The sequence below is a fragment of the Melopsittacus undulatus genome, chromosome 3, assembly GCF_012275295.1.
Source record: "Melopsittacus undulatus isolate bMelUnd1 chromosome 3, bMelUnd1.mat.Z, whole genome shotgun sequence".
Taxonomy (NCBI): domain Eukaryota; kingdom Metazoa; phylum Chordata; class Aves; order Psittaciformes; family Psittaculidae; genus Melopsittacus; species Melopsittacus undulatus.
Window position 1 is genome coordinate 45,468,280 of NC_047529.1, and position 25,991 is coordinate 45,494,270.

At 39.3% G+C, this 25,991-nt stretch overlaps 1 protein-coding gene and 1 pseudogene across 2 annotated transcripts in view; both read right to left on the minus strand.

Moving 5' to 3' along the window:
• The window catches only part of FILIP1 (filamin A interacting protein 1), a 108,936-nt gene extending 84,219 nt beyond the window's left edge, over positions 1 to 24,717 (minus strand). For both annotated transcript variants that reach the window (XM_031052669.2, XM_031052668.2), the window contains exon 1: positions 24,264 to 24,717. The gene's annotated coding sequence lies outside the window, so the exon portion shown is untranslated. The remainder of the gene's footprint in view (positions 1 to 24,263) is intronic.
• LOC115947209 (uncharacterized) lies at positions 2,648 to 2,833 on the minus strand (annotated as a pseudogene).
• Positions 24,718 to 25,991: the final 1,274 nt, after the last annotated feature.

Below are 25,991 nucleotides of genomic sequence, written 5' to 3' on the forward strand. Positions count from 1 at the left end.
ACCCCCCTGAATGGGACAAAACTATGGCCATGACAGAACTATGCATATTTTCACTTTTCTGTAGCTCCTATTTGAAATTTTGACAGAAGTACCAGCATAGAACCTTTGTATTAAGTGTCCTAGCACAGAGAAGGAAAATTTTACTATGAAGATGCCCAAAATACTACTATAAGATTACATTTTATGGCAATTAATAGTATTTTAATCTGATTCACTCTGCTCCCACCTAAACTGGCTTCATAAACATAGTACTGGTTTTGCTGGTTTTGTTATTAGCAGTCGGCTTTCTTAATCGGTGAAGTTAAAACCCTCACCAGTTTCTTGTGAACAATGATAATTACAGCTTTTCAGATTCAGCATTAGATGCTCAGGAAGAAAGGATCTAGTAGAATAGAAAACATCTCTCCATTGTCATCAGTTAATGGATGGGTTAGGACTGAACTATTGGCTTCTAATACCTTTTTCTACCTTGAATAAAAATACTTCTGAAAGCATTCTATATTTCTGGCTTGAATGAAACGTTGAAAATCAAGAACTCATTTATACATGTGTTTGTCTACATAGCTTTGCATGTATTTTTCCATTTTGATATTGTTGCCTTTTCCTTTTACTGTATGCACATTCACTCGTACTGGGAAGGAGCAATCATCTTCTCTAGACTCTTCTTATACAACATCCTTCCTTCATGCCTTGATTACACTTTTTTTCTCTCAACTAAGCAATCACAGTTTCACTTTTGACTCTGATGATGTTAGTGATTTTCATCACATCTTCTGTTACTATTCTCATTTGGGCTGGCTTTGGCTTTATATCTTCATCACAGTAGCTAGTATGGGGCTATGTTTTGGATTTGTGCTGGAAGCAGTGTTGATACTTCAGGGGTGTTTTAGCTATTGCTGAGCAGTTCTTACACAGAGTCAAGGCCTTTTCTGCTTCTCACACCGCCCCACCAGCAAGTAGTCTGGGGGTGCACATGAAGTTGGGAGGGGACACAGCTGGGACAGCTGACCCCAGCTGACTCCAGGGATATTCCATATTATAAGGTGTCATGCTCAGCATATAACACTGGGGAAGGAATGGGGGGGGGGGGGGGGGGGGGGGGAAGAAGGGGGAGGGGATGTATGGAGTGATGGCATCTGTCTTCCCAAGTAACCATTACACATGATGGAGCCCTGCTTTCCTGGAGATGGCTAAACATCTGCCTGCCCATGGGAAGTGGTGAACGAATTCCTTGTTTTGCTTTGTTTGTGTGTGCAGCTTTTGCTTTACCTGTTAAACTGCCTTTATCTTAACTCATGAGTTTTCTCAGTTTTATTATTCTTATTCTTCCTCACATCCGACTGAGGGGGTGGGGTTAGAGTGAGCAAGAGGTTGTGTGGGGCTTAGCTGCTGCTTGGGGTTAAACCATGACATGATTATATATTTTTAACGATTCAATCAGAATCCTTACCTCAGAAATATACACGATGTATATACATCAAAACAGTCTTGTTTCCTACTTAAACTGCTACTTTTCTCTCCAGCAAAAAAATAGATCTTGATTTGAACAGAAACTGTCCACGTGTTCTGAACTCATTCAGACACAAACTGGTCATGCATAATTGGAGACTGATGATTTTTCAGAAGGCTGAAAACATTTTTCATACATGGGGGGAAATGTCCTCACTATTTTTAAGAGAAAACTTGTTCCATATTAAAAAGAAAAGTTATGTACTTTCTGACACTAGATTCTGAATTCACACAACAGTAACTCTGAGAAAATCTTAATGAGCCACATTATTTTGTTCAGGTTTATTTATCAGGTGCAAGGGATGGCTGCACTAAGGAATCTCCAACACTGTAAGTTTTAAGTCTCTGTAATGGCTGGTATAAGTATAGTACAGCCTTCCTAAGGACTGCTGGTTTCTGCGCTCCTCTGAAATATTAGTGAAAAACAGTCTAGGGGTAGTTGGAAAGTTTATAGGACTCATTCTAGGTCTAGACCCCTGGGCAACATTTTCATATGCAGGTTTTTTTTATTCATTGCTGAGAGAGATAAACCTGCTCTCAAGAATCATACAGTTATCAGATCATTTCTGTGCCTCATGGCAGAAGAGGGCATTTGCCTTCACCTTTCCTTGCTTGTCTGCAGCTCAGGGAGCTGGACTCCGCAGGGCTCCTGTGTTGACTGTCTCCCATCCAGGCTGTGTCTGGGAAGGAACCCCAGGAAAAGGTGGGTGACTGACATCTTTCAAACCCATGAAGTTCTAGTAGAAGACTTGTCTACACTACTGTCATGTCCTGGCACCTGCTGTCTTTGGCTGGTTACTCTTGCTTTACACAGGCTTTGAAGCAGTCTCCACCAACAAACAGAACAGGCTGGTTCTTCACACACTGAACAGCAGATCTACAGAACTGTGGCAGATCTGACTTTTCCGTGGATGCAGAAGTTAACGTTGGTTGGAGGGAGACAATAGGGATACTTGAAAGAAATCCTTATGGTTGCTAACCAGATAAACCGCATCAGGTTCTGGCCATCTCTTGAACTGAAAATAGCTGGAGGGAGGCAGAGTTCTTGGGGGAAGTTTCAAATCCTTGCCCTGCACTTCCTCTCCCCTGCTAGCTGCTTTTGGCCACTGGTTTTGTGTTGGTTGGTTTGTCTGCATGCCTGGGCAGAGCACAAATGCAGTCCCCAGCTGCCACAAATTATGTTGTGGAGTTCCCTGTAGCTGACTGAATAGCAGGGGTTGGCACAGAGAGAGTGCAAGGCTTAAACCTCACCTTGGGAAAACTAGTCAGTGGTGTACTACTAATTTCTTATTGCTAACTTATCTCTTTTCATCCAGTTGCTTATGACAGGACATAGAGACAGAAGGATTTGATGCTCACCTATTTTAAATTACTGTGGCTTGGCAGGGGCCCTTGAAAGCAGGCTTCTTTATCCCACTGTAGGTCTGACACAAAAGCATATTGTTATCTCAGTGAGAATGCCTTTATTGAATTGTTTTACATGTAAATGTTATGCTTCCTTTACTGTCTGAATGCAAAAGACTTCTATTTTTAGAAGAAAAACTGTAATTCATACCTTGCAATAACATAAGCTAACTGTATCCTCAGCTGAAGTACATGAAAATCGTATCTCCCAGCAGGTCCTCTAGAACTAGCTTATGTTAGTCTTAAACAACAAAAATTTGTTGTCATTACTGAGCAGTTCACATCAAGAAAGCTTTTCTTGCAAAACAGTTTTTAATGGGCCTGCAAATAAGAACAGAACAGCAGGGGACTGCAAAATGTTATCTCAAAAGCGCTTGCCTCACCCTTAAATTAAATCCAAAATCAGCTCTTCTCACGGACAGAAAGAAGGGCAGAGCATGCTGTTTGTCAGTGGGTATGTGAATGAGTTGCATGCCATGGCTCAGATGTCACAGCACTCTCTTCAGCAATGTTTTTAGGCTTTCAGTAATGTCTCAAGCGCCTAAAATTAAAGGTGAATATCTTGAAGAGGAAGGATCTTAATCTTACTTATATTGAGAGATTTATGCTTATAGATGTAACAGTTGCTCCTCAGAAAATTTTCATAGTGCTGGAGTTATAAATTTTCAAAAAATCTGTATCTAATTTATTCTAAGCCAGAAAGACTATTTAGGATAAAAGTACTGGAAACATAAATTACGTTTTCAGAGCTGCTTATTGAATTGCTTCTTAATTGCAGCATAGTCTGATATCTGCAATCATTAGCAATGTTTATGATGCATGTCACGACTAAAATTCCACATAAGCATATTTTTAAATGATCTTTTACTTAGCCATTTTGTTCAAGAATCCCTTTCTCATGGATGAGTTGGTAAAATATGCATCACTTAAGTCTCTGTAAAGAATGCAGCCCTTGCTCTGCTTTATGTCAGATGATTTCATCAGCTCTTGGAGAAGGATTTGAACAGGGATGCTGGCAGGTAAAAGTCCCTTTGGTTTGCTTTATAATAGTAATAATTTATAATTTTAACAAAACATGCATTGTGCATGAGCATTAGAAAATAGTGCAAGAAGAGGGGTGGTCTTTTCTACTTCATGCTATCACTTTAGGAGGTTCTGCTTCTCTAACAGAAGGAACAACTCTTGGGGCTTTAAGGTACCACCACTGTCCTTTCATAGGAAAGGAGGGCTGAGGGATTCAGCCAGCATCAAATCCTTAAGAGCTGATGCAATCCACAGTGCTCTACTTCTCCATGGAACAGTGTAGAAAGCTCTGTATACCCTGATGTTCCCACTGCATAAAAGTTGTGTGCTCCATTCTGCTGAAGCCAAGGGTTCAAAGTGGTTACTTGAGTTTCTGGTTGGTTGGTTGGCTGTTTACAGTTTAGTCATTGATGCATCAAGAAATCCTTATTCTCTTCTCTGACAGAGCTTAGAATCGCCTATATGAGTTTTTTATGTTACTCATTGAACTGCTGTTCAATAAAAGACAGTCTTCCAAAACCACATATGGTTAAAATAAGCTTTTTTTTCTGGGCATTTTTTTCTTTACATATTTCCTTTTGAGAAGGAGATAGTCCTGTGAAATCCTGTGCACAATTGTGCCTGTAGTGCTAAGCAGTGTTTGTCCATGAGGAACTAAAATCCAGTGAAGTATTATTAGTTTTGACTCATCTGACCAAAGTATCATCTGCTGTGCTCATTAACTACAATAGTTCAGGTGGAAACATTGGTCCCCAAGCTCTATTAAAATTGTCTGCTTGGGCTTTTTTTTTATCATCTAATGAAAAGAGAACAAGGAAACAGACATTTGAAGCAGAACAGGAGAAAGTAAACAAAGGTGCATGCAGAGGAGATATTAAAATAATGCCTAAAGAATAAACCCAAAAAAATCAGTCTAAACATGTGCCACAAATTCTTTTCCAGTGCTAGAATTTTCCAGCATTGGAAGTTCAAAATATGCTTGGAAAGCAGTCACTCTATCTGTAATCTTAGAGAAGTCTGACTCAATAATAATAAAATATATCTTTATAACACAGAAAGGGTTTTATGTGATTGCCCAGATGATCCCAAGCATTTGATGTGTTCAGATGAGAATAACATGAGGATTGTGTCTAAACTAAGAGATTAAACAGTGCCAGGATTTGGTCAAACTTTTGGTAGAGACTAACAAGCGGTCTTCCTGGAATGGTTCAGGAACTAATCCTGGCTGGTGACCAGCCTAGCCAGGGGGTGGTAGCCTGAATGTAGCCAGCCTGGTTTTAAGGCTAAGGAAGTTCAATAATGTAGGTATGACCAGCTTGTGACAACTGGACTGAGGTTCAGGGAACCAGCATTGGCATTGCTTAATTTCCTGACAACAGATATAGTCAAAGTAGCACCCATAGTTTTTTAACACTTTCTGTATGGCACTTTTACCACATCGCTTTCAAAAAGGATAAAACTGTGAGAAGCGGAAACAGGTATTGTTGCCCTACCAAACCACAGCAGAACTGCAAAGCCCTGATTTTTCTGAGAGGAATGCAAGCAAATGAGAAGCACACAGACAGATGGCACAGTCATATGGAAGGAATTCCTGAGGGGGAGTGCAGCAGAGAGAAGAGGAACAGTGAGCATGGCAAAAATATGGGAAGAGCAGCTGCCATAGCTGTTTCTACGAAAGTAAAGCAGGTTGAGCAAATTGCCTCAGGAACCTGCCCTGTGCCAAAATCCAAAGGGAAGAGCTAAGGACAGCTTTGCAGGAAAATGTAGTGCCATGCAGATGGGTGAGGTTGGACTCTGAACTGTTACTGCTGTTAGAGAAGGATCAAAGATGATCACTTCCAAAACTCACAGCTGGAAGAACACTGGGACCCAAAGAGAAGTCCAGCTCACCTGGCAGGCAATGGTAAATGCCAAACAGAACACAAAACTCAAACCACAGAGATACATGAAATAAGATAATTCTGACTCCAAATGAATCAGTTGAAGATCCAGATAAATTCCCAACAAAAGCATACTCACACTAGCCAAGTGTGCTTGTTGATTATCCTCTGCCTTCCTGAAGAGGATAATCCCATGGCATAAGGCGATTGACAATACCTATCACTGGCAGAGATCCTGACTGACAGGTACAAAGTTTTCATACAAGGGCTTGTGATAGCGCTATTCCTTTCCAATGTCCCTTCCTAGCAGCAAGAACAATCATGCTGTTCACACATTTTTTCTCACTGTGGCATGCGCTTTGCCAAAGAAGTGTTGTTGAAACAGATAAAAAGAAAGTCTTCACCTCATTTCCTGTGCTATAGTACTGTAGCATCAGATGAAGTAACTGTAGGAAGAGTATTGCTTGATGCTGTAACCCTGAGACAGAAGTACTCTTTGGAAGTGGCATGTGCATAAACCAGCTGCAAACACATGAGATGTGAGGAAATGGGACAGCATCAGCATATGTGGGCTATTCTGACAAGTTAGTTACAAATCTACATTAGGTACCCTTGGTGAAATGCTTTTTCCAGTAACTGGAATAACTGGCATAACTTTCACAGGGATGGCAAAAGTCAATTTACTGCCACAGAACAGTTTCCTCACTGAATTTGAGTAGATCACTCTGGAACGTGGAGATATTAAAGCTCTTCAGCAAACTGGTTATGAGACTGTTATTACATGGACAAACAACAGTTTTCTCTCATTTCATTCTTGGAAATGCTGAAAGTGTTCTAGTTAAAACTTCCAAAACCAATTCAGACTCAGCCAGATATCCAGCCTGAACAACTGAAGGTTAGCAAAGCTGTAAACAACTGGGCTTCATACAGACTAGTTTTTTTAATGAAAAATGTCAGGCAAAATTACTTAGGAGTCTTGCTATCAGCTTGCTCTGTAGTATGTCTTCTATGTCGCAACTTACCATCACATTTGTAAGTCAACTGGCATACTTTTAATATAGCGTTTAATATCTGCTCATATCTCCCATTTGCATCTATTGCTAATTCATAGTTGATTGTCCCTGCCCATGGCAGGGGGGTTGGAACTAGATGATCTTAAGGTCCTTTCCAGCCCTAACTATTCTATGATTCTATGATTAGTTAAATTTTGCTAACATGATGACAAAACTTGAGGCTAATAGAAATCCTTCAAATGCCTCTGCTAACAGAGCTTCAGATTATTTTCTAGACAGAAATCTGTGTCAGCCTCACAAAAGTATCTGGATACAATATCTTGATTTTTCCCAGTTTTTTCATTACTTTCAGCAAAAACTCACAAAATTTGAGAGAAAGCCACTTTTTCTAAGAATTAAACAGATGAGACTCCGAATGTACCTGTGTTGATAAGACTGCTTAACAACAAACCCATTCCCTCCACTCTGTGTTCAAAACCAGGCATTTTTAAAGATGCTAAAAATAAAAGCCAGAGATTTAATGAAATACATTCACATATTTTTCTTAGTAAAGAAAACTCTCACTATCTTATTCTCAGTGGATTTCACGGTTTCTTAGAGAGTATATGAAAAAAAAAAAGATGGTCATGATCAGTGAGCTGACATACACAGCACCTTCCCAAAGATGCTCTAAGAAATTTCTAAATAGTCCTTATAATATTTTCAGCCAAACTTGTTTTGTTTTTTCCTTTATTTGATCTGCAAATATCGTATTTTGGAAGCACTCTGAAAATATATAAAAATAACACAATGTCTGCAATTTATGTTTTCCTGCTGCAATGCTGTATGACAACATTCTTAAGATGAATCTATGTGACACTCTGCCAGACCTTTCTGAGATGCCCTTGGGAATTTTGACCTATTAACTACAAACATTTTAATGCAAGCTGTTTAAGGCAGGCTTGTTTCCATAAAGAAACTGTTTTGATTTTAGGGTTATACAGATGAAATGTTACTCCTTGAGAGTCACACTCCAGATGATTTCACTGAATGGCTGTCAGAATTGCAAATTTTTTTGCCATCCTTGAGAAGCGCGGGGAAGTGGCTGTTGTATCAAACAAGCCAGTGGAGTTGTACCGAAGAAGACAAAATAATACAAAATTAAAACACAACAGTGTCTACACTAGGTATTTCATAAACTCTCAAAGGCTACATAATCTAGTATTATCATTGGGCTCACACAAAACCTAGGTTCATTGCTTTCTTCATAACACAGTGACACCATATTATTATTCGTACTTGCAGGGTTTTGTTTGTTTTTCTTTTTTTTTTCAGTAATGGATTTGTGCTTGGTTACATTCTCTCTATGCAGAGAAATGGGAAGATGAGGTTAATATAAATATTTTCCAGCATTAAATCAGTTCTTGTGTCCTAGAGAAAGGTTGGGACACCTGCACAGTCTCTAAAGGCGCAAAGATTCTCTCACTTAGACCCTAGTGTTACAGTTACACATCCATCCTGCTGCCAAGGGTTTGTCCCCTGGGGATTCCCACCACAGGAGGACTGGAAGCAGAACACTGATTAGAGCCTATAGCTGAAATTGTGCTGGGCAGTTTATTCCAGCTAACAATGAATCCCACCTAAAAGCAGGGGCTTGTCTATTCTGAAGCGGATGTGGGTCAAATTCTGTGTAAGGTTTCAGAGAAACAAAAAATGAAAACAGAATATATGAACTGCAGAAACAGCTCCTTTTGCCATTTCAGATCTTTTTTTCCCCTAAGCTCACAAGAAGTCAGAGGTGCTATCAGAGTGAAGCAGAAAAATGAGAAATGGTTTCTCTGCCCTCTTTTTGACACGTGTCCCAATTGCCTGTCAAAGCCAGTAGTGTGTAAACACTACTTTTCTTACTATACAGTAAAAAAATGCTCAAATTGTTTGCATTATTCAAAATAGGTATTTGAACAAAAAATAAGTGAATTTTGAGGCACAGGAAGTAAGAGCTCTGTGACTTTGCATGTAACTTCAGGTCTTTCCAAGTGTCAGCTCCTGGTCCAGTGAGTATTTAAAGCACCTAATATAAAGTAGACTTTCCTTTTTCCCCCTGCAAAGAGTAAAGCAGTCATCTCAGAACACATTGTATTTTAAGTATCTTCCTGTGAAGTAAAAGACTGGGCTGTAATCCTTATACTGTAGCAATAAAGTATTCTAACCTTTTCCTTTCTGGGTTGTTTCGTTTTTTTTTTTCATGGTTCCAAACTCCTACTTGTCTTGCTGCTCTTTAAATTTTGCTAGAACAGTCCCATAATAAAAACAGTATTTTGCAGTCTGGTAAAATATTTAATCTAATCAAAACCTAATGTGTCTTACTGCAAATCCTGAAAAACTATAGCAAAGCACCTGTTTGTTTATTTATTTATTTATTTATTTATTTATTTTTAGATTCAGCCATCAACAAAAAAGTACATATATAGGTATAGTCTTAATCATAATTATTTTTCCTGATAATTCATTTGAAGTACTAACTGAGCAATGCCTCCTTCCCAATTTTATTTTGGGTCTCTGTTATATGCTGTCTGCTTCTGAAACCTTTTTCTCTCTTGCAGTTTCAGAGGTTCAGGGACAGAACTGGGAGCATTGTAAATATTTTGTTTTCTCTCTTGGAGGAAAATAGTGCTGTCATGAAAATTTCCTTTTGTGGGTGAATCACCACAGAATTACTGAGCGACTATTACAAGAAAACTTTTATGAACCAAGAAATCAAATTCTGTTTGCTAGGGGATTATACAATAAGATGGATAAGGTTTGTTGGTTTCTTTTTATATTGACCATGGTAAAAAAATATAACTAAAATAAAGATAGAATCATAGAATCATTGAACAGTTAGGGTTAGAAAGGACCTTAAGACCATCTAGTTCCAACCCCCCTGCCATGGGCAGGGACACCTCACACTAAACCATATCACCCAAGGCTTCATCCAACCTGGCCTTGAACATTGCCAGGGATGGAGCATTCACAACCTCCCTGGGCAACCCATTCCAGTACCTCACCACCCTCACAGTAAAGAATTTCTTCCTTATATCCAATCTGAACCTCTGCTGTTTAAGTTTTAACCCGTCCTATCACTACAGTCCCTAATGAAGAGTCCCTCCCCAGCATCCCTATAGGCCCCCTTCAGATACTGCAAGGCTGCTATGAGGTCTCCACGCAGTCTTCTCTTCTCCAGGCTGAACAGCCCCAACTTTCTCAGCTTATCTCCATATGGGAGGTGTTCCAGTTCTCTGATCATCCTCGTGGCCCTCCTATGGACTTGTTCCAACAGTTCCATGTCCTTTTTATGTTGATAACACCAGAACTGCACACAGTACTCACAAGAGCAGAGTAGAGGGGCAGGATCACCTCCTTCGACCTCCTGGTCATGCTCCTTTTGGTGCAGCCCAGGATACAGTTGGCCTTCTGGGCTGTGAGTGCACACTGCTGGCTCATGTTCATTTTCTCATCAACCAACACCCCTAGGTCCTTCTCTGCAGGGCTGCTCTGAATCTCTTCTCTGCCCAACCTGTAGCTGTGCTTGGGATTGCTTCAAACCAGGTGTAGGACCTCGCACTTGGCATGGTTAAACTTCATGAGGTTGGCATCAGCTCATGAGGTTGGCATCAGCCCACCTCACAAGCGCGTCAAGGTCCCTCTGGATGGCATTCCTTCCCTCCAGCGTATCAACAGAACCACACAGCTTGGTGTCATCAGCAAACTTGCTGAGGGCACACTCAATCCCACTGTCCATGTCATCGACAACGATGTTGAACAAGACCGCTCCCAATACCAATCCCTGAGGGACACCACTTGTTACTGGTCTCCAGACGGACATTGAACCGTTGACTACAACTCTTTGCGTGCAGCCATCCATCCAGTTCTTTATCCACTGAGTGGTCCACCTATCAAATTGATGTCTCTCCAATTTAGAGACAAGGATGTCATGTGGGACAGTGTCGAATGCTTTGCACAAGTCCAGGTGGGTGACGTTAACTGCTCCACCCCGTCCATCAGTTCCGTAGTAGTGTCATAGAAGACCACCAAATTGGTCAGGCAGGATTTTCCCTTAGTGAAGCCATGCTGGCTGTCACCAAGCACCTTGTTGTTTTTCATGTGCCCTAGCATGCCTTCCAGGAGAATCTGCTCCAAGATTTTGCCAGGCACAGAGGTGAGACTGACTGGTCTGTAATTCCCCAGGTCATCCATTTTCCCCTTCTTGAAAATGGGGGTTATATTTCCCTTTTTCCAGTCATCAGGAACTTCACCTGTCTGCCATGATTTTTCAAATATGATGGCCAGTGGCTTTGCAACTTCATTCACCAGCTCCTTCAGGACCCGCAGATGGATTTCATCAGGTTCCATGGACTTGTGTACATTCAGGTTCTTAAGATGGTCTCGAACCAGATCCTCTCCTACAGTGGGCCCAAGGTCTTCATCCTCACCGTCCCTGCGTCCTCCTTCCAAGGCTTGGGTGGTGTGGTCAGAGCCTTTGCCAGTGAAGACTGAGGCAAAGAAGTCATTAAGAACCTCAACCTTCTCCAAATAGAGGGTAGCCAGTTCTCCTGATAGCTTCCAGAGAGGGCCCACGTTATCCCTGGTCTGTCTTTTATTCACAATGCACCTATAGAATCCCTTCCTGTTATCCTTAATATCCCTAGCCAAGTTTAATTCTAACTGGGCCTTAGTTTTCCTAACCCTAGTTTCACGGACAACATCCCTGTATTCATCCCAGGCAGCCTGTCCTTGCTTCCACCTTTTATATGCCTCTTTTTTCCAGTGAATTTTTCTCAGCAGCTCCTTATCCATCCAAGGAGGTCTCCTGGCCCTCCTGCTGCACTTCCTTCTAATTGGGACACAACACTCCTGAGCTTGTAGCAGGTGATCCTTGAATATCAACCAAGAGTCTTGGGCCCCCTGCCCTCTAGGACTATATCCCATGGAACCTTGCTAAGCAGGTTCCAGAAGAGGCCAAAGTCTGCTCTCTTGAAGTCCAGGGCTATGAGCTTGCTGCATGCTCTTCTCACTGTCCTGAGGATCTCAAACTCAACCATCTCATGATCGCTAGAACCAAAGCTGCCCTGGAGCATCACATTTCCAACGAGCCCTTCCCTGTTGGTGAGCACAAGGTCAAGCATGGCACCTCTCCTTGTCAGCTCCTCTATTACGTGTAGAAGGAAGTTGTCTTCCACTCAAGATATAAGGTGATAACTAATGTAAAATATCAACCTACATATTGCAAAGCTATATGTGCAATATTATTTTTGTTCCCAGATTCAGGTGCCTATTTTCTTAGATCATGGAGAGGATATGACAGGGGAGAGAAGAGGAGCTGTTGTTGCGCCACTAGTAACTGTGAGATGGCTGATGTGCTCCCCTGACAGGTAAGTGGACTACAGCCCTATTTCTGCCACTCCATTACAAATGGTCAGTATGAATAATTGCATAGTTACAGAGTTGCACTGTGATGCAGGTAAAGCCATGAATAAGGCAGCATTTTCAGACTAAGTAAGGGAGCCTTGAGATAGGGTTGATGTTGGGGTGAACTGAAATGTTATCTGTCAGCTGTAGCTGTCAGCAAAAATATTAAAGAAAGAGCAGCTGCATCATGCCACAAGCAGGGGAGTGGAGCAGTTGTATCTCCAAATAGATTTAAGAGTCAGACTGAGTTTCCTTTTAACGAACCCCAGTAATAATCATGGACTGTTTATTTTCAAACTTGCTCTGAGCCAGTTGATAATGCTACTGCTTTTAAAATGGTTTAATCAAATACTTGAGATGCAAGTAAAGAAAAGCTATTTAGAATAACACTTACTGAAAGTTATGGCACTACTCATACAAAATGTAACTTTTCCTGATAGCTATTTTCATGTTTTGTAGTTTTAATTATACCCTCACCCACTTAGTGTATAAGTAAGTGCTGATATAAAAATAAAACTGATATGATAATAAAAAACCCTAACCAAGTTTCTCAGTTGGAAGAAAAATTATTGGTTTATTATTGTTACCGTAGCATTTATTCTTCCTTTTCAGACCATTTAATTAATAAGATACTAAGCTATCCAGAAAATATTTATTAAAGAATAATATCTTGCAGTCTTTTTGGGTTGCTATTAAGGAAAATAATAAGCAGCAGCCTCTTTTGGTTCCTGAATTCCAAGATAAATGTAATAAAGCTTGTGGCAGGGTGTTATTGTTTACTGCTTGGAAAAACTTATGCAATAGCAGAATACTGTTCTGATTTTTGAGCTGCTGCTAATGAAGTACAACCAGACAGGGTACATTGCCATGAGTCAGGAAATCTGGATGTTCCTGGACAGAGGCCAAGGGAGTTTAGACACATCAGAGATGTGATGTATATGTATCCTCTGGGGGAGATACACTGAATTGTTTTCAAGCATTTCAAGCTGCCTGATTCAAAAGGCAAGCAAATGACCACCCTGAAACGCAGTCACTAGCTGCCTGTTTCTCAGAGTCCTTTGTTTTCACACCACGAAAACAAGAATGAAGTAAGCTGTTCAGGAGAGCCATAGAGATTAGATATTAAGTTCAGCCTTGAGACAGTAGGTCCAAACCCCTGGGGGTTTAACTTTGTTCACTCTAAAAAAAAAAACAAACAAACAAAAAACCACATAACACATACACACACACACAAAAACCCCAAAACCAAACCACCCTCTCCAAAAACAAAATCCCTAAATTTAAAAAAAAAAAAAAGATGCTACAAAAGAATGGCATGACTTTGTAAGAGAATGGATGCTCCACTCTCCACAATGCTAAATCAGTTGCTGAAATGCTGCTCTTTCAGTACAGAACTATGGTACTTGTGCAACTCCCTAACAATTTTTAAGACTTCAAAATGTTCTCACTGTAGGTCCCTATTTTTCAAGTGAAATTAAGTGGTTTCCTAAAACTAGTAGAAATCACACAAAAGCGTGACACTGGGTTTTTTCCACCCCCCCTTTTTGCAGCTTAACACAACCACTGCAGGAGACTTTAATTTTTTACTCTCCCCCACCCTTTTTTGGTAGGTTTGTTTTCCTTCTCTCAACCATTCCCTGCATCGTGCCCCAGGGGAGGACTAAGGTTTCACTGCCTCTCAGCAGGGAAGGACATGCAGAGTTTTGTCCAGGTACATGAGTGGCTGCTTGGACTTCCACATTTCAGACCTTTTATCAGGGGAAGCTCTCAAAATAAAGACCTGACCTCCCTTTCACAAAATCCAAGGAAGGGTCATTTATTATCCCATTCTTTCCTCCTCTGGAAAGGCTTTCAAGTAAAGTAAAAAATAATTTCCAGATCTCCTACTTTGATCTGGACTAGCCTTGGACCTGCCTTCACCGTTGCCACTGCCATTACACCATGGCAGAGCATGATGTGGTAGACCTGCATTGCCTTCAGTTAGTGTTTCAGCAGCTGTGGCTGTGAGCCTTGTCCTTCCTCTTCTGTTCTGTGACACATTCATGAGTGTGGGATTCTGCCCTGCTCTCAGACTAGCTGTCCCTTCTGTTTACTGGTATTGCCAATCACACACATGCAAAATCTTGAGATAATCTTCCAAAACTGCGTGTCAGGGGATTTGACACCCTCACATCATGGCATCAGATCATCTAGAGCTCATAAATGTCAATTCTCCTGAAGCCATCAGGATTGTTTTTTAATGATTGTCTCTGCTCTTAATTAAAGTTGAGACTCATACAATGGCAACCAATTGCCGAGGGTAAGTCCTTATCAAAAATCTCAGTTGCCAAGAACAGCTACCTGAGTTGCTGCCATTGCTTTAACAAAGTAGGAAGACCTGGAGGCCCTGGTTATTTGCTCAGCCTGCAGCAGACAGGCAGCATTGCAGGACATTTCTGGTTTCAAGGTGTTCTATATTCCTCCAGCTAGTATGTGGAGTTACTGTGGCCTTCTCTCAGCCCCACAGTGACTCCAGGGGTGTCCCATAACAGGCTAATTTGGGCGGTCACTCAAAGTAGTCACCTGCCCACCCTTTCCCTCAGTGGTCTTTTTAGATCCAAGCTGTTTTTTTCCTCAGATGCCTTCTCCCTGTACCAGTTCAGCTTCTTATGTGCACTCCTATAATAACAAGTTCACAAGCTGACAGTGCCAACTCTGCCCTATGAATTACTTCTGGTGCAACTGAACTGGAGGAAATGGTCTTGTTTTTCCTGAAATATCTTAGTATTGATATTAGTTTGGTTTCTATTTTGGTATAGTTTTGTTCCTGCAGCTTCCTGGTCACATCCCTGGTCCTCCTCTTTCCTTTTTCTGCTGTGCTTTTACCAGTACAACTGATTTCTTGCTATTCACAACTCAGGGCACAAATCTGCTTCCCTCTGGGGAGTTTCTCTAAAAATACATATTCTTGTCATTCAAACTAATTTAACTTCTATTCCTACTTCTCCCAACAGAATCTAGTTTCCAAGGAGGGCTATTTAAGTCTCCTTATTCAAAGCTGTTGACATGATGTTCAATACTGCAACATCTCAGGGTGTCAGTCACTACTATATTTATTCTTGTAACATCCCAGGTGTTATTAAAAGTGTAGATGTAAATAACTTGCTGAGAGTCGTACAAGGAGCCACTGCTGTGAAAGCAAGTCATTAAACCAGCCTTCCTCTCTCCTGGTATGATACTTAGCATTTCAGAGTTTAAGCTAACATTATTTGAAAGGCATAAACAACAAAATTCAAATATGGCATGAATATTCTGGAGAGGGAACCTGAATTTAGCAAAGTGTTCCTGATTAATAAGCAATCTATCAGATGTCCTGCCACTTTTACAGCCTATTATTCCCTGCAGTGTAATTTAGTTGCTGTTTATACAACTAATGCTGAAGGCATCTAAATTAACCTTCCTTGTGTGAAGTTATGCTTGCCTCATTTTTTTATATACTTGCTGACTTGGAGGGATTTTTTTGAGTAGACAGTAGTAGCCTGTAGAATTGTTCCTGTCTGACTTCCTTAACCAACTTACAAACTGTTGTGTTCAGAGTATTCACTGAACACTTACACAGATTATTCAGTTTATTTCTGATATTTTCATATGTTTCCTTTGTGCTATCTAAGGTAAGGAGAAACTCATTACACTGCCTATAGTTAACATCACATATTTTTCTAGCACTTCGTTAGTTCTCAGAGACCTGTGATGATACAGGTTGTGCGGCTGGTAGTGATACAGGGGCTAGAAAATAGTATCACTGCAGGGAAATTGTTTTTTTGGAGCCAGGCAGCTATGTTGCTGTCACAGGGAGGGGCTCTGAATGGGTCCTCTTGGGCCCCCAAATACCACAGTAATCCCGTTGTGCATTTCCATTTACAAATAGATCAAATTCTGTACCGAAGGTACTTACATTGTACTCCCTCCATCTTTCTAATAAAAAGCTGTTCCAAAATAATTTGGGGTTTAAGAACACATTCTCTGAAAGCAGGAAAATCAGTTCTTTTAAAACCACTGCACAAATGGATTCAAGGCAGGGTAGTTAAAGATACTGTTATCTGGTTAACCCATGGTTTAGATATCCTTAGCTTTAAAACACTAAGCTTCCTGTCCTCCTGCTGAAGCAATTATTTGTATAACCTGTATGTGTGCAAGGGATTAGCTCCTCAAGTTCCTCTCTGCAGCAAGCACTGAATTTGCTCTAGACAAGTGCAATGGGATTTGAGACCTCCATACTCCTGCACTGTGAGAATTCCCCAGCCTTTGATGATGACAAAATTTTAGTTACAGAAGCCAGTTCTAGGAACATTACTTGCTGAGATATCCAAAGAGAAGAATACCTGTCTTAAGAGTTTATTCTTAACAGGTATGAGAAATTATATATGGAAACATTGCCTGCTACATCCCTTTGAGTGCCACAAGGCCACTACCTTGTCCTTGTTTCATGCTATGGTAATCACCACCAGGTAAATTTAGATGCTTGAGCAACCAAGGACTTTTCTAAACCAAAAGAGCTAGTCTCAGGTTGGTTCAACCAGAACTCCATCTAGGAATCTTGTTTGCCATATGTGCATCATTCTCTATTCCTGATTAGGACAATTGAAAGGAGATGCTCAGGAAGAATAGTGGACTCAGCAGTGGAAGCGGTCTGCAGGGTTTCCTTCCTCAAAACCAGCATCACTGTTTTCCTTCCTTATTTGCTTATTACTTACAATCTCAATGCTAGTTTTTCATCTTATTGGACTTCCTAGAAAGTTAAAGATAGCATATACTCAACCTTTTATTTTCAGAATTCTTTTTCAAAGAGATAGCACCTTAATGGCATCCTAATTCTAAATGTTTGGCTTTCAAACACAATGTGGTAGGGAGGAGGAAGGTGTCCATACTAAAAGCTGGAGTGAACTAGGGTAGAAAATTTTATACAAAACTTTTTGTTCTTATTATGCTTAGTTTAGATATAACACCTCAAACATAATAAAATTTAACAATCCCCCCCCATCAATATTGCTTCTTTTGCAATTTTGAAAGATCCAAAGGCCTGTGATTTATACTACTACTAGTTGTTGCTCTTGCCAACTTCTATTCAGCACATGGATTTTGATAAAGTGATTATCATCAATGGCAAAATATTCCTCAGCCAGCCATGTTCAAACATTTGTGGTCCAAATAAAATGTGAGGCCTTAGAGTAACTACAGATTAAAAATACTCAAGATAACTGTAAATAATCAAAGCCCTGAGCAACCTGATTAGATTCTGGAGTTAGCCCTCTTTGAATGAGACTGGATGGCTTCCATCAGTTCCTGCCACTTTAAGTCTGGTTCGGTAACACCGTAAGTGGGACCTCTCATTCAGAGAACATACCCCTGTGACCATGCCTTTACTATTTGCAAAGTGATGCCTTTTTTGACTTAGATTCTAGCTTCTGGCTAGTGGCAGCAATTGCCATAGCCAGCTGCCTCATAACATGGTTCCTCTGGCACTCGGGAGCTCTGTGGCCATGTGTGCTCCTCCATGCAGAAGGGGCATCTTGTTTTCCAGTATGTTTGACATGCTTGAGGACATCTAGCATGGCATTGTTCCCTTCCTTCTGACTCCTACCCAGAGTCAAACATTGGAATGTTTATTTTTCCTCTAAAGAATTTTATCAGATTGAAGAACTGAAATCTTTATCTACTGGAATATTGTTTATGTTTCTTTTTATTACAGAAGTCCTTGTAGAAAAAAAAAAGTAGGAGAACTGAAACGCTATAGAAGAACTACTGTCTACTTTAAAAGTTAGATCCAAGAGGTTTTGTGATTACAGATGTTGGGACAAGTGAATCTTTAGGGATAAGTATGAATGACAGACATAGGAATTGAATAGCTTTAGCATGAGAAATATATGCCTAATTAAAAAAAAAAATATTAGTCAGCTCTACACCAAAGCAGTCACAGTTAATTACATGTGCTTTGCCACCCTTTCATTTATGTCCTTGCCTATGGCTTTTAAGGGGATATTTTTTCAACAACCTGGATTATATATTTTTAAAGTAAGAATGTTCTTTGAGTCATATAACTTGACAGTGTGAGGTTTTATGAATACCTTACCTATTATGTTCACAAATCTGAACTTCAGAATAAATTGTATATTTTTTTTAGTGTGTATTTGTTGTCACAGTAACTGCAGTTTTCCCAATAAATGGAAATTGCATCGTTTCCTTAGCATTCAGGTTATTGCACTGAAATAGCATCATGAACTCACCACCACTTCTCCCTTCCTGTTGTCAAGCTAGTTCTCATTTAGTTACAGGAACAGGCACTAAAACAGGTTAGTTTAGATATGCACACATTAGAAAGCTGAAGCAAGTCTGCTTAGCCCCATTACATCCTATGACTCATGCAAGTGTGGGAAAGACCTTATTTTCACAGAGATCTCTTAGATAAACAAGACAAGTTGGCAGCAGTTTGATTACACTGATGTTAGCAGTCTCCTGCTTTCTGTTGTGTTCATTTGCTTTATATTTTCTGAAAAATGCAAGCAGTCTGATAAACTCTAATGAAAATTCTTGTCCCAAGGACACACAGACTTTCATTTTCAATTGTTATTATTTTTTCTAATAACAGCAGCCTTGAAAGCAGTTTCTAAAAATTCCATTTCTTTTATTAGAATAGAATCCACTTTTTCTCATTTTTTTTTTTAAGTTTGTTATTGAAGCTGTGGCTCTTGCTATCCACTCTCATGACACACTAGTTAGTTAGTTACCTCCTCCCCCTTAGCCTACAACCCTCTAAATACTGTGGACTTTACATAGAAAATAGATTTAACTTCCAAAATATTACTTTTACATATGCACTGGAACAAACTTTTGAACAGCATAAATCACAAAACATTATACCCTTTGACGCCATTTCCCCAAAAAGGAAGAGCAAAGAAAGCAATCCTTACTGCATTAAAGAGCTCTTAAAGTATGCAAATAAAAATGAAAAAGTTTATTGCAAATTCATCTAGATTTTTCCTCTGAAACCCCACTGGTTTAGATCTGAACGAGTCTGGCCACATCAGAGATAAAGAAGATTTTAATTGCCATTTTATCAGCTTTGAAATGAAACAAATTTGGACAATGTACAGCAATCTTTTAGATCCACACACCCCTTTGCTTGTGTCAGCTAAGAGCAACTAGATGGGTTGCCCATTTAAGGGAAAAAGTACAAGCTCCAGCCTATTTCCCTGTACTTCAGATGTGTTTGTCCCACTCCTTCAGCAATGTATTCTGTAATGCCAAAAAGCATTTCTTTTCTTACAAAAGGCATGCACACGTGCACATACATATGCACATTTCTGACTAAGCTTCAGCTCTCATAGAGCTGCACAATTAAGGAACTGGATGCTGGAATTCTTATTTTCTCCTCAGTTTTATAGTATCACATATAGCAATTAACTGGAGGGGGGATTTATTAACTGGAGGGGGGAACAATGCCATTCCATTGCCTTGGAACGCTACTCACTAAACAGCCCAGGATAAACCACGCATCTTAACAGCTGTGTATCTACAGAACAATGATTCCAAAATAAAAATGCAATAGTACTTTGAGGATATATGTTTTTAAATGTAGAAATTGACTCCTGTGCTGTGTTTGTGAAGCGTGCAAAGCATTTTGGAGGAGACCACAATCAATGTAATCTCACATATCATCTTTACAGCTAGAATTTGTACGCTTTACTTGTGGAAAATATTCTGAGATATAGTGATATAGTCCAGCCAAAGCAGAATGAGAATGATAGGGCGAAGCCATCTTGAACTAAAAAAACCCCAAACAAACCACAAAACCCAAGCTGTCCCAGTTTAGGAAGACTTTGTGTTTGCATTGATATTAGCACTTATTTTTGCTGTAATGGTAAGAATAAAAAGCAACACAGAAAATGCAGACTAACTGCAGAAGCTGTAGGGGTAGGTAGAAAGACCCAAAAATAAAAAGAAAAAGCTCATCAAGTATCCAGAAAGGCGCAATTTTCACAAATACATTAGGCACCATGCAATCTTCAACATGACTAGAGACTCCCAGTATCTCTCCTGAACAAGCAATAGGCACAATTGTTCCTGTCCTTTGGACACCATACGTCAAAGAGTAACTACGGGACTGTGTTACAAATGCCTTATTTTTCTAGTATTACTAACCTGGTACGAATATTAGCTACTAGAGGAGAAACAGAAAGGTTAAGAAATCTTAATTCTTTATGAAATATTGTTTTCCTCAGTTATTCAATATCTTCCAGTATCAAGAAAAGCCTGTATTCCCCAAATAATCCTCTGTATTCTGTATAAAATTAGGAAACAACCTGTAGTAGCAACCAGTGAGAAATGAAAAGTGAAAAGGCTAAAAATGAAAAGCACCAGAATAAGATGATTCTGAGAAGTATAGGTATTTCTCCTTCTTGTAAAGAAGCATTTAAACTTTTCCATAAAACATATTCACATTTTTTTATCACATACACTATTTGTCTAGCTTTCAGTTCTTATCTTAGGTTTTGCACACTAAATATTTTTTGTGAAATAGGAAGTATGAATATATGGAGTTCCTTCTCCTTTGTCTTGTGTCATCTGGCTTCTTCACAAATTTTATAGCTCTATTTCTCAAAATGGCATTTTAGACACGTAGAACTACAAAATCCTTGCCCCCAAATTCAGTTTATATATTAAAATAGTATGCAAACTAACAAGCTTTGAGACAGGAAGAAACAGGAAATTAGAGAAAAAGTAAAATATCTCTTTGGAAAAAAATATTTGGACAGCAATACACATGATGCATTTTGTTAAATGCTCTTGAGGGAACTGTAAACTTATATGTTAATTATTAAAGATCTGCTCTTATTAAACTCAAAGGAAATCTCATTCTGAATTCAGTGGCATAAACTTGGCCTCTGACTCAGCACAGCTCTGAGGCACATTCTTAATTTATGCCTGGGGGGCACATCAACTGTTTTAGATGAGATTACCTAAAGTCTTAAATTAAAAATGTGTTGAATCTGTGCCAACAGAAAGATCCTGTATCAGGAGGAGTTTTACTGCTACACCTGTGTCAGTATGGAAATGGCTACAGTGGTGAAATTGTATCCCAGAGGAAAAAAACAGGTAGAAGTAAAGATTTCCCAATGTAATTATGCTTAGTCCATAAGCTGCTTTATGGGCACAACCGTATTGTCAGAACCCTACACTGGTCAACATATCTCTGTTAGTAGACAAGTTTAGTCTTTCCATGACATTAGTGGCGGGTGCTACAGTGAAAGGCACTATAGAAAACTCATGTCATTAGGTCAATGTCAAGCTTGATAAAGCCAGTAGTGTAGCGGATGGAGCATTTAACACCAGAGCCAAAGGTATTACTCTACCAGATATGAGCAGGAGGAGTTTGGGAAAATCAGGGCACATGTGAAGATGAGTTTTGAGGATTAATTTCAAGTCTTCGAATTTGGTGCTAAAATGAACCACATGTTCTATAATGAGATTGAAAGATTGAAGTGACAACAAAGCAGTTAAGACAATAACTTTAGCTGTGGCTATACTGGCTAGAAGATGCCCTAAATTATAATATCGACCCAATGAAGGTGAAACAATAAGCCACAGCCAGAATCTGGAAGTGGATTTAGATCTGGAAGAATACACAGCCTTTAGCACCATGAAAAGCTCCATTCATTCCAAAGTTATGGGAATATAAATAAAATCAGAATAATATCTAATAAGGAAAATAAATGGGTATGCTATGTCTACTTGTCTTCCAAGAAAATCTCTACAATGGGATATATCGCCAAAACCTAAATTACTTTTTGATTTGATATAAAATTGAGCTTGGTTTCACTGGAGTCATTAGTAGAGTTGGCTATTCTTAATATATTAAACCATCTGTGGAATAGACACGTTACATATCCCACAGATTTGATTGGAAAATCCCAGCGCCTCTTGGTGGACACCTGTTGAGAAGAGTAATTTTAGCCTCCTCCTCCATTTTAAAGTAGAAAGGAAGACAGATGTATGTGAAACCACAACTCCACATGTTAAGAGTTGGAAGTTGCTATCAGACTGTTCAAAAATCACTTTATTTGGCAGTTATCAGACTTAATTTACCTTTTGATTTTAAAAACTTTGCTCAAAGTAAATTGTGGAAGAAAAGTAAAATTATAAAGTCATATATTATGCTGAGCAACAACTAAAAGCAAAAAGCAGTTGATAATTAGTATAGCATTTTCCAGGTTTTGTCATGCCTACATATTCAGAAGGTCAAATTATCCTTTTCTCCAAAGGTTATTATTTGCCAATTAATTGAGTGAAAAGAAGTGGTAATATTCACACTAATGTCAAGATGACAAAACCTGTACAAATCATACTGTTTCAGTTTTATTTCTCGCTGTACAGCTTTCTTAAAAACAAACAAAAAAAAATCCAACTTTCTCCAGATATGTCTATATTAAAAAGTAATACTAAAGCTTCCTTTTGAGATTTAGATATGGGATAACACAGTGGTGTAGTAATTCCACAGTAATGATTATCACATTAAATCATGGCCACCAAAAAGTATTCCTGTTCAGTGCTTAAGTAATGTGCCCCTTGCTATGAAATAAAATGTTAACTATATTGTTTTTACTTTTAAGAATTTCCCTCCATCCTAATACTCCATTTATCTCATTGTTTCACAGGCAGTTACATTCTTAGCCATCAAGTCAAAGTTGCTTCAGAGTATTTTATTTTCATCAAATCTGTAAGTATGCCACTGCTAAGATGTGGTATTGATGTCATTTATATAGTATGCAGAGATGAAACAAGAATTATTTAGCAAGCAAGACCTTCTCATCTCCCTGAGGCAGTCACAGAGTCCACAGACTAAGTGTCAAACACCACAGACAGTCAGCAGAGACTCACTCAGTCCATTCCTTCTTTAGAACAAATCTTTTTCATCTGAAACAATACTACATAAATCTGTGAACAGGATTTTTGCATGGGTTAAGTGCATTCTTTAAATCTTTGCCTTCATAACTGAATTCATATTGCATGTGAATTCATAATCGGTACATCTTTTAAAAATTCATGCATACTAATTTTCTTTTGTTTGAAGAAAATTGCTTTAAAAGACTGCAGGGGGAGGGTGGGACGGGGGGGGGATTCATTCTTCAACTGACCAAACAGCTTTTGTCAGTTTAGACAAAGCAAATCATACTAAGCAATTCCTCCCTTAAATTACATGATCGTTATGGGACTATCGGATATGCATTGCCAACAGACAAACAGGCTTCCATTCTGTTGTAAGTGTAAAACATCTGAGCACTGGTTTCTCATGTATTTTGCTAAAAGAAACAAGTACTTTAACAACAGTGATCTAGCTCAAGCATGCTTGGCTACAATAAACATAAGGTCAATCTTTAGGACAGCTGCATTATACAACAAATCAATCAAACAGAGATACGTATTTGTTCTATATGAATAAGTACAAGAGGAAGAACCAGGAGCTCATGTTAAAAGGATAGTATGAAAGGCACCAGGTGTGCCTGTGTGCTAAAAGTTAGTAAGGAAACAAAAAGTACAAATGCACTGGGTCACAAAGTATTCAGTTAATTTAGTTAGTGAACGTGAATAGCTATTTCCCCTTACTTCTTGCACAGGCTGTCACTTTTAATAGCTGCTAGACTGGTAAGGGATGAGATGTTTTCTATTCTTGAATGTTAGTTTGTCTTCTGTCAGCATGTAAGCAGATATAAGCAAGATACATGTCAAATTCTATACACAGTTTTTCATATTATTACTAGGCATTTGTTTACACTCGTTCTAAGAAAAGTTATTTAAGCAATGTTTTTCTGTAATGAAAGTCTACAATAAAAATCTAAACCTGTTATCCCCACTTTTATCTACTGATGCTTCCAAACTATGCAGAAGATTTTCATAAAAGAAGCAATAGTCACTAGAAAATAAAATGACTTCTTTTTAAAAGAATGCATTGGAGTGGTTAATTCAGTCTTACCTGTCAGCAGCACAAATCTAGTAATATCCTTCACACCACAAGATCGCAGTAGCTCGTCCCACAGCACTACCACAGTAGCAGACTCATCCAGCCCAGGAGAACACAAAGAGGGAAACTTTTCCCACTTTTGTAGGTCTACCAGCAGCTAAAGTAATGAAGGAAATGGTTTAGAGAACAGAAGACCGGAGCTGCTTCTCGCAGAAATTCCAGGCAGAAGTAGGAGGTATACTCTGTCTGTGTCTCACCCAGACTTTTGTTTAAAAGTTTTTTCAACTGTTGCTAGGTGGTGTTAGGCTTTGGCAGTTTAGTTCTCAGATTGTATTTCCCCTCTTCTGGTCTCTTCACACAGTGTTACAGCAATGACTTTGTTGAGCTCAGCTCGCTTGTGCTATATTTAACCAGTGTTCTCAGCAAGTCAAGCCTGTCAACAGCTGAGAAGTTTGGAGCAGGCTCTGCCGAGTTCCTCAGCTGCTGAATTATCAGTGGATGTAGCACTGCACAGCCCAGCTACTACATTCACTGAAAGATTGTGGGGAAACTGTCAAATCCTTTTAAGGGCTTCCAGTGACTTCACAGGAGTAATTACTATTTAAAGCACTAAGTACAAGATATGTTTTTAGGCATATGTTTCAGACTGCTAGAAAAAGAATACTAGTGTTCACAGCAGATGAGTTCAATTATTTATACAGTGAGGATTTTCCTAGGACAAGTGGGAAGTTTATAATTTGAAAGGTATGCACTTCACTTGAGGAAAAATTACACGTGGGGAGAACTTTTTGCAGCATGATTTTTTACAGAGTTCAAATATATTAAGATGACACAGAAATTAATGAAAGGTTTAAGCTGGAAATTTGTCACAAAGTATTTCAAAGGTTTAAGCTGGAAAGTATTCCAAAGACAACCTTTTCCTCCCAGACCAAGAGCTTCCTAGAGTCATTCCTACTCTGTCACTGAAGAATAGAAAAGCCACGCAAATCACAACTTGTTTTATATGAGTATTAGGAACACATTACTTAAAGGCTGTATACATTCTGATGTATCCACACTTGATTCTGTATCTAATTACTGTTCCTAATTCTAAGCCATACATCTCTTAATCAAGAGACCAATAGTAACATTGGGCAGTTTTCAGCCCACAAAACCACCATACCAAGATTCTCCAAAGATGCTGCAGATCTCGGACTCCAGAGCAAAGTTCCATAACCTCATGGCAGAGCAACCCTGTAAACATCTCTGGCAACGAAAATCCCTTATCCTGACAATTCTGTTCTCATTTGAACTGTGATTCAGAGTGAAATGCAGAATGTGCCTCCTTTGAGAAGCTTTTCCCTGGTGATGACTTGCAATATTCATCTAGGGTTAGATGAAGAGGAAGAAAAAAAAGAAACAAGAAAGGGAAGAAAAAAGGTAGAAAAATGCTAGCAAATTTGCCGACACTTATATGTGGAGACACCCCAAATTCTCAGAGCAAAAGAAGATCCAAGCAAATCGTAGCAGTACCCTTCAGTGATGCCGTGTCACTGTGTAAATAGTAAGATGGGCAGCAGCCAAAAGGTACCATGCTCTTTGTGGCAATTTCAACATGCAGGAACCTATTTGGCCACAACTACACAAGATACCAGTGGATGAGTACAAGCCCTTACAGGAAGCAGCTGTAGAATCAGCTGTAGCCTGGTACTGTGACCCTGTCTTTGGAATGATTTCTTCTTGATCTGTGTCATTGTCTAA